Source organism: Chiloscyllium plagiosum, unplaced genomic scaffold, assembly GCF_037043375.1.
Source record: "Chiloscyllium plagiosum isolate Xiang-an unplaced genomic scaffold, Cpla_swu_hap1 HiC_scaffold_7, whole genome shotgun sequence".
NCBI classification, from domain to species: domain Eukaryota; kingdom Metazoa; phylum Chordata; class Chondrichthyes; order Orectolobiformes; family Hemiscylliidae; genus Chiloscyllium; species Chiloscyllium plagiosum.
This window is the reverse complement of record NW_028270145.1, coordinates 1,587,409-1,607,264: the sequence shown is the minus strand read 5'-3', so window position 1 is coordinate 1,607,264 and position 19,856 is coordinate 1,587,409.

The following is a 19,856-nucleotide window of genomic DNA, read 5'->3' as shown; positions in this document are numbered from 1 at the left end:
ATTGTTTAAAGAAACTTCGATTGTAGGTTAGGGAGATCGTGTAATAGTAGTTCAGAACAAGGTAGGAAGGTGCATTGATACAGACCAGACGAAAACCCCGTCAAAATATTTGGAAGATAGTCTCCACCTTAACTTTTATTTTAAAGGTAAATGTAAAGTGTTACATTTCAAATGCAATCTGGTTTGTCTAGCCACTGGATTTAAAGCAATCACACTCTTAACTCCTTATTCATCCAATAGTTAAAATACAACAAAAAAGAAGGAATTGGAATAATTTAACAGAATAATAGATACAGTAATTATTACTAATTAACTATTCCAATATAGCAACATCCCATAAATGCACCCTTGCAAAAGACAAATTCAGAAAATAGATTTTCTCACATGCAATTCCAATATCAGGTAGAAAATCCACAGCTTTGGCTACAATTGTGAGAGGGGAAAAATAGTTTCCACTTCTTCAAGACCCCAACAGCATTTGCTGAAAACTAAAAACTAAAAATCCAGGTTCTTTGAGAGCTTGATCACACCCATTCAGGCTACTTCTATTGTTCCAACATAAGTCCTCACAAGCTGTTCATTCTACTGGCTCTGGTAGACAGTTCATTACCCTGCTTTAAAACGTCTCTTCAAAGAAAACCAGGTCAAAATGCACCTCTTAAAGCCACAGTATCATTACACAATTTACAGGCACTATCATCTCAGGTGTGCACATTGGTCTTGGGTAAAGCACAGCACATACACACCAGAAAAATTACTCGTGTATGAAGAGTTAACTCACGTGGAAAGATTATACATTTGACTCTTGAGATGAATAGATCAAGAGAGAATCGAATTGACAGGCACAAAATAGTTCACAAAATTCTTATGTTGGGGAGTACATCACATAGATAGGCCATTTGGCAGTGATACCAGGAGTAATCTTTCATGCAAAAGGGCAGGAAAATCTGGAACTCTTTTGTTGGACCAAATGAATTGATCAACACAGAGACTGATTTGGTTAATAGACAATAGACAATAGGTGCAGGAGTAGGCCATTCAGCCCGTCGAGCCTGCACCGCCATTCAATATAATCATGGCTGATCATTCCTAATCAGTATCCTGTTCCTGCCTTATCTCCATAACCCTTGATTCCACTATCTTTGAGAGCTCTATCCTTCTTAAATGAATCCAGAGAGTGGGCCTCCACTGCCCCCTGTGGCAGAGCATTCCACACAGCCACCACTCTCTGGGTGAAGAAGTTTCTCCTGAGCTCTGTCCTAAATGGTCTACCCCGTATTTTTAAGCTGTGTCCTCTGGTTCGGCACTCACCCATCAGTGGAAATATGTTTCCTACTGCCAGAGTGTCCAATCCTTTCATAATCTTATACGTCTCAATCAGATCCCCTCTCAATCTTCGAAACTCAAGGGTATACAAGCCCAGTCGCTTCAGTCTTTCAGTGTAAGGTAATCCTGCCATTCCAGGAATTGACCTCGTGAACCTACGCTGCACTCCCTCAATAGCCAGAATGTCTTTTCTCAAATTTGGAGACCAGAACTGCACACAGTACTCCAGGTGTGGTCTCACCAGGGCCCTGTACAGCTGCAGAAGCACCTCTTTGCTTCTATACTCAATTCCTCTTGTTATGAAGGCCAGCATGCTATTAGCCTTCTTCACTACCTGCTGTACCTGCATGCTTGCCTTCATTGACTGGTGTACAAGAACACCCAGATCTCTCTGTACTGCCCCTTTACATAAATTGATTCCATTGAGGTAGTAGTCTGCCTTCCTGTTCTTGCTACCAAAGTGGATAACCTTACATTTATCCACATTAAACTGCATCTGCCATGCATCTGCCCACTCACCTAACTTGTCCAGGTCAACTTGTAATCTCCTAACATCCTCATCACTTTTCACCCTGCCACCCAGCTTTGTATCATCAGCAAATTTGCTAATGTTATTGCTGATACCATCTTCTATATCATTAACATATATTGTAAAAAGCTGTGGTCCCAGCACGGATCCCTGCGGTACCCCACTGGTCACTGCCTGCCATTCCGAAATGGAGCCATTTATCACTAGCCTTTGTTTCCTATTAGCCAACCAATTTTCAATCCAATCTAGTACTTTACCCCCAATACCATGCACCCTAATTTTACTCACTAACCTCCTGTGTGGGACTTTATCAAAAGCTTTCTGAAAGTCCAGGTTGCTTTTCGCAACAGAGAGCGGCGGGAGCTGGGCGGAAGTTCAGACGGAGTGCAAAACCGGTCGGGAAGGTAAGTGATTACTATTAGAGTGGGTGTGTTCTAAACCCCAGGTCCTACAAAGTAGGGTCTCCCTCCCTCCCTCCTCCTCTAACCTTAATTAAGAGTCCACAGACGTGCCACAAAAAGAGGGTCTAAGGAAGTTTAGATCGAAGAGTGAGGCTTCAGCTCAGGACTCTTTGACAAGGAGGTTGAGTGAAGTGATTATACCACAGTTGAAGAGGGAGAAGACATGACTGCCCAGCTTGTTCAGTGCGCTACGTGCTTGATGTGGGAGGTCAACGACTCTGGTGTGTCTGGCTCGTATTTGTGTGGAAAGTGTGTGCACATTCAGCAATTGACCGAGCATATTGCAGCGCTGATGAAAGAACTCGAAGACCTTAGGCTCATCCGAGAGAACGAGATCTTTCTGGACAAGACCTTCAGCGATGTTATTACACCAATCATGCCAGAAGAGAGCAGACGATGAGGAAGGCGGAGAGGAGACAGGTGCAAGAGACCCTGGGAGAAGTACCTGTTAGGGACAAGTTGAAGCTTTTGGAAGCAGAGACTGATGACACTGCCAGTTCGCAAGGCGGCCAAGTTTGTCAATCAAAAGTTGCCGCAGAGGCAGAGCGGAAGAGTCGGACATCGCACAGAGCCGTGGTAATAGGGGACTCCATCGTGAGAGGAACTGACCGGGGTTTTTGTGGCAGCAGACGGGATTTAAGGATGGTGTGTTGCTTTCCTGGTGCTAGAGTGAAAGACATCGTGGACAGAGTGCAGGAAATCCTCAAGGATGAGGGTGAAGAGCCAGAGGTGGTGGTACATGTCGGCACAAATGATATCGGGAAGAAGAGGAGGAACATACTACAGCGAGACTTCGGCGAACTAGGAAGAAGGCTGAAAAGCAGGACGTCCAAGGTGGTTATCTCCGGTTTGCTTCCAGTTCCTTGGGCTAGTGTGGCCAGAAACAGGGAGATAATGGACTTGAACGTGTGGTTGGGGAACTGGTGCAGGAAGCAAGGATTCAAGTTCTTGGATCACTGGGGTATATTTTGTGGTAAACATAAATTCTACAAGAGAGACGGCTTGCACCTTAATAGGTTAGGGACCAGTATTCTGGCAGGCAGGGTTTCTACTGCAACACCGCTACATTTAAACTAAGTAGTGGGGGGGAGGGGACAAGCTGGATGTTTAAAAAGGAAATTGAAGGGAAAGTTAGAACAAGAGAAGTCAAGAAAGACAACTGTATTAATGAGGCAGAAAACTCGGAAAGGCATCATGCTGTAAGGTTGAGTGAAATAAGGGTTGATGGGAAGGGTGAGAGCAGTAACAAATTAAAAATACTATACATGAATGCACGAAGCATTAGACATAAGATGGATGAGCTTGAGGCTCTTTTGGAAATTGGCAGATACGATATTATTGTATAATGTGTGATACAACATATATTACTATGGTTCAAATTCTTGTAGAGCCATAGTCATAGAATCATAGAGATGTACAGCATGGAAACAGACTCTTTGGTCCAACTTGTCCATGCCGACCAGATATCCTAACCTCATCTAGTCCCATTTGTCAGCACTTGCCTCACATCCTTCTAAATTCTTCCTATTCATATACCCATACGGATGCATTTTAAATGCTGTAATTGTACTAGCCTACACCATTTCCTCTGGCAGCTCATTCCATACACACACCACCCTCTGTGTGAAGAAGTTGCCCCTTAGGTCCCTTTTAAACTTGTCCCCTCTCACCCTAAACCTATACCCTCTAGTTCTGGACTCCCTCACTTCAGGGAAAAACTTTGTCTATTTATCCTATCCATACCCCTGATGATTTTATCAACCTACATAAGGTCACCCCTCAACCTCCGATGCTCCAGGGAAAACAACCCCAGTCTATTCAGCCGCTCTCTATAGCTCAGGTTCTACATCCCTGGAAACATCTTTGTAAATCTTTGCTGAACCCTTTCAAGTTTCACAACATTCTTCTGATAGGAGGGAGACCAGAATTATGCACAATATTCCAAAAGTGGCCTAACCAATTTCCTGTACAGCTGCAACATGACCTCCTAACTTCTATCCCCAATGCTCTGACCAATAAAGGAAAGCATACCAAATGCTTTCTTCACTATGATATCTATGTGTGACTCTATTTTCAGGCAACTATGAACATGCACTCCATGCAACACTCCCCAGGGCCTTCTCATTAAGTGTATACACCCTACTCTGATTTGCCTTTCCAAAATGCAGCACCTTGCATTTATCAAAATTAACATCCATCTGCACTCTTCAGCACATTGGCCTTTTTTGCTGTCCACTACACCTCCAATTTTGGTGTCATCTGCAAACTTACTAGCTATACCTCCTATGGTCACATGCAAATCATTTATATAAATGACAAAAAGCAGTGGACTCAGCACCGATCCTTGTGGCACAGGCCTCCAGTCTGAAAATCAATCCTCCACCACCACCCTCTGTCTTCTACCTTCGAGCCAGTTCTGTTTCAAATGGCTGGTTCTCTATGTATTCCATGAGATCTAACCTTGCTAACCAGTCTACCATGAGGAACCTTGTTGAACGCCTTACTGAAGTCCATATAGATCACATCTACCGCTCTGCTCTCTTCAATCTTCTTCAATGGAAATGAGGTTCAGCATGAACCGTGATTTGCATTCCAGACTTAAAGAGCTGAATAGCCTCGTCCTGTTCCTACGTTCCAAAGAAAATCATGCCAAATAGTAAGCATTGATATGCCAGTCGCAATTCTCCAAATATTGTTTCGTCCATTAAATTGAAGACCTAATGTTTAAAAATAAGCTCTTAATGGATAAAAAATTAATTATATGATTAAAACAATTTTTTATAAGAATCGCTTATTTACAGTTTTAGCAGAACAATGGATTATTTAATGCATTTCAATCCTCAAAGCACTGGTAGAAGTACATGTTAATTATTCAAACTCAGTAAATCACTACTCTTGATTTTATCCCCATATCACTAGTAATATCACTATCATTATAAAAATTGAATTCCAGTCTGCAAGTGGATAAAATTGCACAAGATTTATTAATATTTATCTATGTAACTATAGTATGTGAGCACTGTAATTCTTTACAAGTACATGCTGCCAGTGGGTGGTGAAGACATAATATATTTTCCAGAAACTACTCAAAAAACATTTACTTCACTGTCTTAGCAATTTTCTCGCAAGGGTCTTTCAAATTCCATTTGTGAAGATGGTAGTCTCTCTCTCTCGGACTCTTTGTAACCATGATCCTTCAGTACCATGGTAACTATCTCTAAATCTTGTATCCTGCACACCACAGGAAAGATCTCTGGTCTCTGTTGAGAGTGTGGATGACAGCCAGGGCTGTTGTGAGAGCATTACATTTAGCATCAAATTTCATTTTGAACAGTGGAGGAGGAAAACAGGTAGGGTTTTCACACATTTATTGCTGTTCACACATTTATTGATCCCTGCTACAATGCTACATCACTGGATAGGATTAGGCTTAGTTATGATGACTTCTGTAGGAAAATTGCCTTGTAATGCTGTATGAAGAGCTATTATTTGGACAAAGTCTTTTTAGGTCTGCCTCCATTCCCTCCACTATCCCCACTTATTTATGTGTGAAAGTCTAGTTTTGTTAGAAAGGGAGGATAAAGCCGAAATCAGTTTTGGTTTTGTTTGTAATGACTTGTGAACAGCAAACACCAGCAGATTTCCACCTATCAATTAAAACACAGGAACATCTGCAAATCTGACAAGCAGAATCACGAATACTATGACTTCAGATGAGTTTTTTTTATGCTCTCCGGCTTTGATGATAGAAATTAATGGGAGTGTCTGCACCAGTTCCTACTTGAACAAAACTGATCTTGTTCTATCATGAAAAACTCTTTCATTACATTAACATGCTCTTTGATGGATCTTCACTTATATAGTGAGATTCAGTATAGCACCTATGGTTTGTTAACAACATAAACATGGAGATTAAGCCAGTATTTTCCCCTAATAATCTTCAAGGATAGATAAACATTTCAATTTAGTTCAGCGTTAGTACAGAAAGAGGGTGATTATAATATATACAATGCACAACCTATCAAACCTCTAAGTTTGACGCACAATATATTTCACTTTACCATGGACTAGACACCACTGAAAATCTTAGCAAATCATATTGATTAAACTAAACTGGCTTCTATGTTGAGTAGCTGCGAAACATGGTCGAGTTTCACGAACATTGTAGTTGGCTAAATGATGAAGTTCAGGCTGAAATCAGGGCATAACCTGGAAGATTATGAAGGTCATTAACACAAAAATGAGCATTCTGTTCAGGAGAAACTTTGGAACTTTTTTTTTCCAATTTTCTCATTTGACTTGGAAAATCCACAAATTAAAATAATATCACAGGTTAGATTGCTGCAACAAAATGAACATATTGGAATATAAAGGACATTTAATAAATTTACCTCATAGAACATAGAACATAGAACAGTACAGCACAGAACAGGCCCTTCAGCCCACGATGTTGTGCCGACCACTGATCCTCATGTGTGCACCCTCAAATGTCTGTGACCATATGCATGTCCAGCAGTCTCTTAAATGTCCCCAATGACCTTGCTTCCACAACTGCTGCTGGCAACGCATTCCATGCTCTCACAACTCTCTGTGTAAAGAACCCGCCTCTGGCATCCCCTCTATACTTTCCTCCAACCAGCTTAAAACTATGACCCCTCGTGTTAGCCATTTCTGCCCTGGGAAATACTCTCTGGCTATCGACTCCATCTATGCCTCTCATTATCTTGTATACCTCAATTAGGTCCCCCCTCCTCTTCCTTTTCTCCAATCAACAAAGTCCGAGCTCAGTCAACCTCTCTTCGTAAGATAAGCCCTCCAGTCCAGGCAGCATCCTGGTAAACCTCCTCTGAACCCTCTCCAAAGCATCCACATCTTTCCTATAATAGGGCGACCAGAACTGGATGCAGTATTCCAAGTGCGGTCTAACCAAAGTTTTATAGAACTGCAACAAGATCTCACGACTCTTAAACTCAATCCCCCTATTAATGAAAGCCAAAACACCATATGCTTTCTTAACAACCCTGTCCACTTGGGTGGCCATTTTAAGGGATCTATGTACCTGCACACCAAGATCCCTCTGTTCCTCCACACTGCCAAGAATCCTATCCTTAATCCTGTACTCAGCTTACAAATTCAACCTTCCAAAATGCATCACCTCGCATTTATCCAGGTTGAACTCCATCTGCCACCTCTCAGCCCATCTCTGCATCCTGTCAATGTCCCACTGCAGCCTACAACAGCCCTCTATACTGTCAATGACACCTCCAACCTTTGTGTCATCTGCAAACTTGCTGACCCCTCCTTCAATCCCCTCATCCAAGTCATTAATAAAAATTACAAACAGTAGAGGCCCAAGGACAGAGTCCTGTGGAACACCACTCACCACTGACTTCCAGGCAGAATATTTTCCTTCTACTACCACTCGCTGTCTTCTGTTGGCCAGCCAATTCTGTATCCAGACAGCTAAGTTCCCCTGTATCCCATTCCTCCTGACCTTCTGAATGAGCCTACCATGGAGAACCTTATCAAATGCCTTGCTGAAGTCCATATACACCACATCCACAGCTCGACCCTCATCAACTTTTCTAGTCACATCCTCAAAGAACTCGATAAAGTTTGTGAAGCATGACCTGCCCCTCACAAAGCCCGTGTTTACTGCACTTTATCAAGCCATGCTCTTCCAGATGGTCATAAATCCTATAACTCGTAATTTATTTTCCTCATACTAATTGGCTTCAAATATATTGAACTCCCTCGGTACAGAAAATGTTGCCTTTTTGAGTAATGATACAAGTAGAAGCAAAACCTACAATTATGCACCTTTAGGTATAAAACAAATTGATCTTAAAGTCTTAATTCACAGGTAAAAATATGTTAAAAATCACACAAGACCAGGCTATAGTCGAACAGGTTTATTTGAAAGCATTAGTTTTCGGAGCACTGCTCCTTCATCAAGTCGTCACCACCTGACGAGGGAACGGCATTCCAAAAGCTTGTGCTTCCAAATAAACCTCTTCAACTATAACCTGGTCTTGTGTGATTTTTAATTTCATCCAGCCCGGTCCAACGCTGGCACCTCCAAGTCATAAAAAACTATGAATACTTTGCTTAATTTTAAGATCATCAGATGTTCAAAACTGACTTTTTACCTTATTATTATAAACTATTTTTGTCAGATAAAACATATTTATTTGCCGGGAGTTTCTTCTTCTGATTGACCATTATTCGCTGTAAAAAGTATTGAAGTTCTGGTGGGTGATCGACAGACCCTCTGAGGAATTCCAGTGAATAGCTCTGAAACTACCGAGTTAGAGGGACTGGATGTTGGTCTCTGTGACTGCAATTTGGCTCAGACTCTGCTGTTTGCTAAAAAACGTGCCAAATTACTGATGTCTGGCAACTTTCTGCACAGGGTAAAGAAGCACCATCTCTCTCATTGGCAGATATACATATATTATGGAACTAGGTTTGACATCTGACCTTTGTTGTGTGACAGGCACCTCCTCATATACTAATTTGTTGTATGTCACTAGGCAGCAGGTGCAGTTAGCCTGACCTGCTTTTCAATGTGGCTTAAAGGGAACTGCTCAGGGTGGAATTCTTAGTCTAAATGGTCATAGATTCATAGAGTCAGAGAGATGTACAGCACGGAAACAAACCCTTCAGTCCAACCTGTCCATGCCGACCAGATATCCCAACCCAATCTAGTCCCACCTGCCAGCACCCAGCCCATATCTCTCCAAACCCTTCCTATTCATATACCCATCCAAATGCCTCTTAAATGTTGCAATTGTACCAGCCTCCACCACTTCTGCTGGCAGCTCATTCCATACATGTACCACCCTCTGCGTGAAAAAGTTGCCCCTTAGGTCTCTTTTATATCTTTCCCCTCTCACCCTAAACCTATGCCCTCTAGTTCTGCACTCCCCGATCTCAGGGAAAAGACTTTGCCTATTTACCCTATCCATGCCCCTCATAACTTTGTAGACCTCTATAAGGTCACCCTTCAGCCTCCAACGCTCCAAGGAAAACAGCCCCAGCCTGTTCAACCTCTCCCTATAGCTCAGATCCTCCAATCCTGGCAACATCTTTGTAAATCTTTTCTGAACCCTTTGATGATTTAATGTAAATATTTGTAAAAAGCGTGTCAGAGTCTTAGAACTGCTCTTGTGAGACAGAGATGTGACCATTAGTGGTTTAACCCAAGGGTCATCATGCCTCAGGTGAGGGGGGAGGTTGAGAAGGAGAATCTTTCATGGTAACCTCTGCTGGTACAAGAATTGAGTGTACACTGTTGGCATCACTCTGCGTCGCAAACCAGCTGTTCGGCCAAATGAGCTAACCAACCCTAAAAGTTGTATACTGACAACCATTTGGTTGCATTCTCCATAACCTTTGTAAACACTTGCCCTCCTGAGAAATTAAGAATTAAATATCTGAAGGCTCCAAAGTGGGCTTTCCAAAGAGAATTTTGGTGGAAAAGAAATATATAAAGGGCAGGGCATTTTAAAGGAAGAAATAGCTATTAATTTGCACTAGAGGAGAACCAAACCATTCAGAATACAGATTCTACAGGGAATTTCAACACGGTAACTGTCCAGGATCTTTCTGTGTAGTTGTTTAGCGGGAAGATACACTTATAGAAACATAGAGATTTACAGCACAGAGGGAAGCCATTTGGCTCATTGTTTCTTTGCCGAGTTCATAAAATTATAGAATCATATAGTACAGAAGAGGTCCCTCAGCCCATCAAGTCTGCAATGACAACAAACTACTCTTAATCTACACTACTTCCACAAGTTATCCAGTCTTTTTCAGCTCTTGGTCCATAGTTTTAAAGGCTATGGCAGCTCAAATGCATATTCAGTTGTTGGATTTGTTTTTTTCAAGTGAGATAACAATTTCTTAGTATTTGTTAGTCAGTGAATTTCAGGCTCCAAAATCATTCCTCAACTTCCCTCTTTCACAATTGACTTTTTAAAGCTATGCTTTCATAGAATAAAGTCAATGTTAGCAAAGCCAGCATGTATTGCCCATCCCTAATTGTTCTGGAACTAGGAACTTGCCATCTCAGAGTGCAATTAATAATTCAACACATATGAATCTGGAGTCACATGCAGGCCAAGCCAGTTAAAAATTGTAGACTTCCACTCCCTGAGGACAATTCGTGAACCTGATGAGTTTTTGTAAAAATTGATGTTAGTTTCATGCCACCACAACTCAAACACTGTTCACCATGCACAAGTCCGAGTTGGGAGCATGGAATAAATACAACTCACAGCTCCATATCCCTGACTGGAAAGTGCCCCTGGACTGTGGGAGTTTTGGATAGGGTGTGGGGCACTGTTGCTGCTGGCAGGAGTTGGACCTGGGCCCCTGAAAAGAGTTTGTAGGCCGCAGGAGTAGTTGGCCACTACCATCCAGCTCTTTGACCCAGCTGCAAAAATAAATCAACTTAAACAGCACCTTTGGCTCTCACTTCTCACAATCCTCACATTCTATCAACCTGTATACGTTCCCCCCACCCCCCCACCCTAACCCACTCCATACGAGCACTGATTTTGATTTAATTTGTAGACAGTTCTTTCAAAACATGAAAGATTAAGAGATTATAAAGCCTTGACATCTTAACAGTTCCCTTGACAGTTAAATTGACAGCTTAATGGTTCCAATTTACTTGAAAGTTCCGATGGCTTTATTCACTTTCTATATGCATTTATGTTTACTTTTAACAATCACAGGGGGCACTTGAACTTGCGTACTCCTGCTCCTTGTTTGTATGTATTTGTTAATCTGCTTTATCCCCAGTCACCTTTTTTTGTCTAGCATTACATGTGAGTCATTCAATCTTGGATTCAATCCCACTCCAGGACTTAAGAACAAATGTCAAGACCGGCACTCAAGAACAATACTCGGGAATATTGTTGGAGATGACACTTCCAAAAGAGATATTAACCTGAGCTTTTTGCTCTCGATGGTGGGAAATTCCTCACTGGAGATTATTCACTCACAGAACCTGCAATGTCTATTTACTCATCGCTGAACTCAGATTTGAGTTCACTCCCACAGGTCACTGCCTCTAAATGTTGTCTTTATCTGCTTTGGAATTATTCATTCTTCTTCTCCAGTGAGTTGTCAACTTATCAATCGGTGAGCATCTCTTACCATCTCTGAAATGTTTTATTGTATTCTACAGCATTCTTACTGGCTGAGGTAAGTTGCTTCTATAGGGTTCTTAATATGTCAGGCCTTCTTTGCTGCTGACTGTGCTGTATGAGCAGGCAACTTACAGATAAATGTGAAGACCTCATATCACTGTTCACCATGTGTTCATGAGCATCAGTTCAAATCCACACCACTGCCTGCTATGTTATATGCACATGTATATTTACTATACATGGTAGGCACCATGTTGATCATGTGAGCGCCACCATCCTATTTAAGTACAGGGTCTGTTTGGTCGAGTGTGGTAGAGGAAAACCACTTTCTGGTCGAAATAGAAGAATCATGCGTGATTACGAAGATATATTTTAATGCATATTTGCAGTTAATCATTGGTTATGTTGACATAGTACATATTGTTACAGAGACTTTCAGGAGGTCCAGATGTTATGTGTCACTCCTCTGAGATCCATTCTTATGACAAAATTATAGTGCTTACGGCATTCCTCAGTTATAACCCTTTCAGATCCAAACAGAGCAATAGACACTTTATTGTAACGAGGTTAGCCAGGTAGACCTAATCAAATATGAGTTCCCTAATCGGGGCTGTTAATCTGGTCCAATCAGAGAACCCTAGTTGACAGATAAGAACAGGAATGTTAGAGGTTCTGCTCACTCTGAGGGAGCTGGATCAGTGTCAAGGACTCTCCACATGTAAATAAAGGATGACTTGATGACAGGATCCTTGCCTCCATGGGGTTGTTTCACGTTAGAAAAGCAAGTATTTTCCCCACTGTGATCGAGTCATAGAGTCATAGGAATGTACAGTACAGAAACAGACCCTTCAGTCCAACTTGTCCATACCGACTGGATATCCTAACTTAATCTTGTTCAATTTGCCAGCACTTGGCTCATCTCCCACTAAACTCTTCTTATTTGTATACCCATTCAGATGCCTTTTAAATGTTGTAATGGTACCAGCCTCTACTACTTCCTCTAGCAGCTCATTCGACACACGCACCACCCTCTGTGTGAAAAGGTTGCCCATTAGATCCCTTTTACATCTTTCCTTTCTCACCCTAAACCTATGCCCTCTAGTTCTGGACTCCCCATCCCCAGAGAAAACACCTTGTCCATTTATCCTATCCATGTCCCTCATGATTTATTAAACCTCTATAACGTCACCCCTCAGCCTCCAACACTCCACTGCCCCAGCCTATTCAGCCTCTCCCTATAGCTCAAATTCTACATCCCTGGCAACATCCTTGTAAATCTTTTCTGAACCCTTTCAAGTTTCACAACATTCTTCCAATTGGAAAGAGACCAGAAATGCACACAATATTCCAAAACTGGCTAACCAATGTTCGGTACAGCCATAACATGACCTCCCAAATCCTATACTCAATGCTGTCACCAATAAAGGAAAGCATGCCAAACACCTTTGTCACTATCCTATCCACCTGCAACTCTACTTGCAAGGAACTATGAACCTGCAGTCCAATGTCTTTTTGTTCAACAATACTCCCGAGGATCTTACCATTAAGTGTATAAGTCCTGCCCTGATTTACTTTTCCAAAATACAGCACCTCGCATTTATCTAAATTAAACTCCATCTGCCACTCCTCAGCCCACTGGCCCATCTATCAAGATCCTATTGTACTCTGAGGTAGCCTTCTTCACTGTCCACTACACCTACAATTTTGGCGTCATCTACAAACTTATGAACTATATCTGCTATGTTCAAATCCAAATAATTTAAATAAATAATGAAAAACAGTGGACCTAGAACCGATCCTTGTGGCACTCCACTGGTCACAGGCCTCCAGTCTGAAAAACAACCCTCACCACCATCCTCTGTCTTCTACCTTCGAGCCAGTTCTGTATCCAAATAGCTAGTTCTGCCTGTATTCATGAGATCTAACCTTGCTAACCAACCTCACATGAGGAACTGTGTCGAACGCCTTACTGTAGTCCATATAGCTCACACCTGCCATTCTGCCCTCATCAATCCTTTTTGTTACTTAATGATGTTTTCAAACTTATTCTCATCCCTTTCAAAGGAACAAATCCTTCTGATCATAATGTTTTGTGCTTACTCTGCCCTCTTTGTCAATGTATTTGAGCTACTACTAGTAAGACTTACAGACATGTTGCACCCAATGGTAAGGAAATTTGCTGACTCCTAGGTTTCTGACAGGGTCAACATCCATGAATATCAGTGAATGAAAGTCCTTCCTCACTGTACTTTGTTTAGTGCATCAGGGGCCCAGGAATTTCAGGGCCACTGCATAACTCTCCATTTTATTTCCCTCTTATAAAAATACTGAAGATCTACTGCTGTCAAGCAATCCTTTTATCAAGAGTCCTGTAAATGTAACAGCCTATAATTCCTTTTCCTGTCATGTGATAGCTACAGAAACATTTATATGGCAGCCACAAAGTTTCCACAAATAATGATAAAAGAGATAGCACATTGGTTAACATATGTATAGACATTAATGCCCAAACATGAAAAATGTGTGGCTGGTAATTTTATAGTTATAAAGCAACTTTACTTATGAGTGAAGATCTCTGCTACATTTGCTGAGTCAAATGTATCATGTCACAGAAAGATCCAGTGAAACATATATACCGTGTTAAGGCAAAAGGAAACAGCTGTGTTATTTGCTTTTTCTGAAGCACCAGGTGATTTACTTGCCAGCCCACTCCGTGGAGACACTAATTCAGTGGGTGGAAAAGTATTTATGTTCTTGAAACGGTGCCATTAAAAGTAAATGGCGGGGCATTCAGCCAGTGCAAACATGTCTGTAGTTAACATCACGACTCGCAGTTTCACTTCAGTTCATGGGAAGGAAATAGCAATCTGCTACATCTCTGACTGCATCAAATCTGCCAAGGGTCCTGTTATGTGAGATTGTGACCATCTGTAGGTCCACTGTAGCTGATGCAGATAAAACGGTGAATCATGCTTGACTCACTGATTGTTCTTATTGATTATTTTTGAATTGTTTGAGACCAATTTTGTATTTCATTGTATCGAATATTGTACTTGCCATGAAGAGAGATTGCCCAACTGACAGAAAGTAGGTGAATAGACTTGTGCACCAATGTTGATACCTGGAATGTTTGTTTGCAAAAGAGTAAAACTCATGTATTGTAATTGAAAAAATCCGAACGTATTCATTATCTGACGGTCTGTGGCACTTGGATATTTTAGAAGCAAGACGACATTTTTTTCTACTTCCAGTTGGCTAATTAAATCATTGGTCTTTGCCGTTTAGAATCACATTTTTTTTTCTTTACCTGCTGGGAAATATCAATGTAATTTTATGTAACGTACTCATGGGTGCTATATCATGTCATCTTCACAGTCATCTCACTTTTTCAGAAGATTTGATGAAAAATAAAAGCTGGATTTGGCTTTGTTTTTTACATTTGCATGGGACTATAAACAGTTTGTCAGTATTTTCGCAATAAGTTCCAGTTAACAAATGAGTCAAAAATATTCAGTGCTATCTACCTGTGTGAATAAGCAGAGCTACTGTGTATCAACTTAATCTCTCAGATTAAACAATCCTTAAGGAGCAGATCAGAATCAGAACCAGTAATTGTTAATTAAATGCCAAATCAGTCTGGGCAGTGACATAAAGAGGGGGTACAAAGTTTAGTTTTAGTGAATAAGGATTTACAGTAAGAAGGGGAAGACAGGACCTGATGTGAGTGTGATTACCTTTCGAAATGGATACTAACCTCACCATACCACCAGCAGGGTACAGCTGTCAAACCAAAAAGACATTCTGCCTGTCACACAAAAGAGTAATGTATACAAATTTCAATGCTGGTGTGACACACGCATAGAAGCTATATGTGCCAAAAATTGGTGGATCTTATGAAATTGGGATGACTGTACTCAATCAGCCCATGCTTGTAAAAGCTGCCACACAGAGTTAACATTAGGTGCAAATCTGCAGTTGGAGAACATTTTCTGGATAACCCTTAGTAAATGAAGAATTACACTGTTAACCAATATAGGATTGGCAGTTAGTCTCGCTGAGTCGTGCACTTGCTTATAGTGGAAGCTCCATGTATGGATCTCTGTTGTTGCAGACAGAAAGAACATGTATATGCACTGCAACAGTTTCAACTCACAAAACAGGTGACAGTCAATTGCTAGTTCATTTCTCAGGGCATTGGGCCACAAGAATCCTCCTTTGAGGTTTCTTTAATGGTCTCCAGGTGTGAGATTTTTGCCTTAATTTTATTAGCAATGACCATCACCAATAGGAGTCAATCTAACCATTGGCCCTTGACATTTAATGGTGTTTCCATCACTGAATCTCCCACTGTTAACATCCTGGCGATTACCATTTAACATTTACCAGAAACTCAACTGGAGGTCACAAAAATATAGTGGCTGCAAGAGCAGATTAGAGACTAGAAATATTGTGGCAAGTAACTCACTTCCTGACTCCTCAAAGCCTGATCACTATCTGCAAGGCACAAGTCAAGAGTGTGATGGAATACTTCCCACATACCTGGATGGGTGCAGCTCCAACAATACTCAAGGAGCTTAACACCATCCAAGGCAAAGTAGCCCACTTGATTGGCACCACAAACATCCACTCCCTCCACCACTGTTGCTTAGTAGCAGCAGTGTATACTATCTACAAGATGCACTGCAGAAATTCAACAAAGACAGCACTTTCCAATCTCATGACCACTTCCATCTAGAAGGACAAGGGCAATAGATATCTGGGAACACTATCACCTGCAAGTTTCCCTCCAAGCCACTCACCATTCCGACTTGGAAATATATTACCATTCCTTCACTGTTGCTCTGTCAAAATCCTGGATTGCAGCAGTTCAGGAAGGCAGTTCATCACCACCTTCCCAAGGGCAGCTAAGGATGGGCAATAAATCTGCGCAGCCAGCAATGCCCACATCCCACAAGCGAATGTTTATAAAATGGCTTGAACATTCAGATTCAATCTGCCTGGTTCTGGCAATGAACTATTATTTATGTATTATCGGATGCAACACTTTTACTGATCAGAGTCCAATTGCCAACCAATCAGCATTCTTCTCCCATACAATATAAATTATGGTCTTTGTCTCAAACTGATATTCTTGTGAATTGTCATGGGATCATAAAGAGAAACTGTAATGCATCGCTTCCATTAAACAATAAATGAATAGAAACCTGGATTTATTGCACTGAAGAAGAGGAAGTAGACAGTCAGGAGAAGAGCCCTCACACTGATAGAACATTCCAGAGCTCAGAAAATCAGACCCAGATCAGGCAGACTGGGTAAAGCATCACGAAGGTTAGTCTGTTGAAGTCTGAGATTTCATGGGGAATTGCATAGAATATGAAAATGGTGGGGTTAATGGACTTGGGGGAGATTGTGAGCAATGGGATTAACATCAGAAATAGACATGATGATGGAATAATGATGTCAGAGTCACATGATTAAGTATTGTGAGCTGCAAGGGATCTGATGCTCTAGCCTTGTGTGTCGATAACACATGTGCAGACCCAACTTTAAATAAGGAAGTCCTCCAAAATGCACCATGAATACAAGTAGTTTACCTCTGAGAGGTCTAAACAGTGCTAGACCCTCAAGTTAAACAGTGTAGACTGCTGACCATTCATTGGCTGAAGGTGTGGACTGAGGCAGAGGCTGTATTGTTAGCTGGCAGAAGTGATATGTGAGTGCCATGATCATAGGCTCACCAGTACTGGTATACTGCCTCCAGCTACTTTGTTGCAACCTGAGAGCTTTCAGCCCATCAGCTGTATTTTATATCTGGATCATCAGCCTCCTCATCTTCCTCCTTACCCGAGGAGGCCTTGTGCCCCACCATATTCTCAGCCACGAGGACCTCCTTCCTCTTTGGTGTCATGTTATGCAAATGGAAGCTGCCTGGTACTATCTGGGAGATCTTTGCTGAGGCATATGAAAGTATTCTACCAGAATGATGCAGATGCCTAAATCTCACCTACAGGAGACAAATGGAAAATGTCATCAACAGGAAAAGAATGGTCCACCTGATGATGACTCAAATCACTACCCATGGCTCACCTTCTTCATTAGTTTGCCTCAGTCCAGCATTGTAGGGTTCACAGGGTATCACAGAATCTCAGAACTGTTACAGCACAGAAGCAAACTATTCAGCCCTACATGCCTGCTTTGGTTTGATGATCGAGTACCAATCTGCTGCCTTTTCCCTGTATCTTTGCACACTATTTCAATCCAAATAATCATCCAATCCTCTCTCCAATGCCTCAATTACACCTGCCTCCACTACATTTCCAGGCAATGCATTCCATATCCTAAACCACTGTGAGGAAAAGGTTTTGTTCTTACATCACTCTTGTTTTGTTTGCACATCACTTTAAATCTATGCTCTCAATTTTTGCTTTCTTTTATGAAAGAGAACAGCTTCTCCCTAACTGCTCAGCCCACTCATGGATTTGAACACTGCTAGTGAATTTCCTCTCAGCCTTCTTCTCTCCAAGGAAAGCAGTTCCAAGTTCTTCAATCTATTCTAATAGCTGAAGTTTCTCAGTCCTGGAACCATTCTTGTAAATTGTTTGTGCACTGTCTCCAGTGCATTCCTATCTTTCCTCTGATGAGGCTCTTTTGCCTGCAATGTAATGTGCACAAATGTGCAGGACAGGCTGGTGGCAGGCACAGAGCAGTTGCCATTCTGTTGGAGTGGAACCCCTTCCTGTTAATAAAGGCTGGTCTGTGGGAGCCATCATGGCCATCTGCATGCAGTCAATCAGATATTGCACCTCAGTGAATCCAGTGATGACTCTGAGTCTTCTGATTTTCTTGGTCTGACTGGCAGCATCAGTTCAGTAACGATGCATTGGCTGTTTCTCTGAAGGAAGACGTGTATCACTAGCTTGCTGCAGCAATGGGTGGCTGATTGACAGTTGCTTGTCCATCTCTGGCGAGTCTCTGGAATAATTTGATTTGATTTATTATTGTCACGTATAGCTAGGTACAGTGAAAAGTTTTGTTTTGCATGCAGTACAGGCAGATCATACTATACAAAGTGCATTAGGGTGGTAGATTAGAGCAACGAGTACAATGTTATGGCTGCAGAGAATGTGCACAGAGAGCGAGATCAACGTTGAATTTAAAATTTGAGAGGTCCATTCAGAAATGTAATAACAGCGGGGAAGTAGCTGTTCTTGAATCCATTTATACTTTGATGACTTCTGCTCATTGGAAGAGGGTGGAAGAGAGTGTAACCGGGGTGGAAGCAGTCTTTGATTATGCTAGTTGCTTCTTCTGAGACAGTGGGAAGTATGGATGGAGCTGGATACATAGAAACTTAGGGCATTTAGAGACATGAAAATCTGGGACCTTGGTAGCCACTAACATCATATGACTACCAGTGCAAACAAGGCTCACTCTCACTATCATTATGATGAAAAGATTGAAGATGGCTTTTTCAGATAGACAGAGTCTTGGGTGACACTCTAACATCTGTAAACATCTCATCCTGTTTATATATACCCTAGACACAGGATGCCATCTTCTCCACATTGTTGTCTGCTTGTGTATCCCCAAGCCAAATCTGCCCTTTTAGGTGAGTGTGAGCTTGCCCTTGCCTTGATCTGTGTGCCTGCTGCTACCCCTCTCGGGTTCTCCTCCTTGCTCTACCCTTAATGCACAGTGCCTGCCAATGCTGGCCTGTCAGTTGATCCTGCAACATTGTCCAAACCACGCCTCCCGCTAGGCTCCTCTCAAATGAGCTTTGTTCTGGGAGCCTAATGGCATATTTGGAGCACAATTCCAGATCACTGGCTCTTCAGCTCCCTCTTCCTCTTTGCCAAATGCTGCCCTGATTTTCCTATACATACATTTGGCCTAACCCCATGGATGCTGAATGTAGCTAAGACTTCAGCTGCGTCTCCATTGCCAACTTGACAAGTGTGCTCTGCAAATCCATGGTTCTAAGAATTCCTCAGTACATTTGGAAGAGGCCTATTAAACAACTTTGTATTTAATAGTATATGTACAGATGTGAAGTTTAGTATCCAATTTACAGAAAAATAATAGTGAACATTGTTAATGCCACCATTTTTGTTAAGTAAAATTTGGTCTGACTTATAATAAAAGTACTTTCACCTGTTTTGTGATGATTTCACACCCCCACCCCCCACTCAATGTGATAGTAAGAATACACTCATAATGAGGCAGAACCATTCCTGGGTTTTTTAATTTATTTACTTCCATGACGACAATACCTTTGCCATCTAATCTCAGAATGCTTTGGAATTCAGATTCATCAGAATGCCTGGATTCATCTAATTTCAATCCTCATACCAATTTCAAAAGACATTTATCTTGCTCAGAACA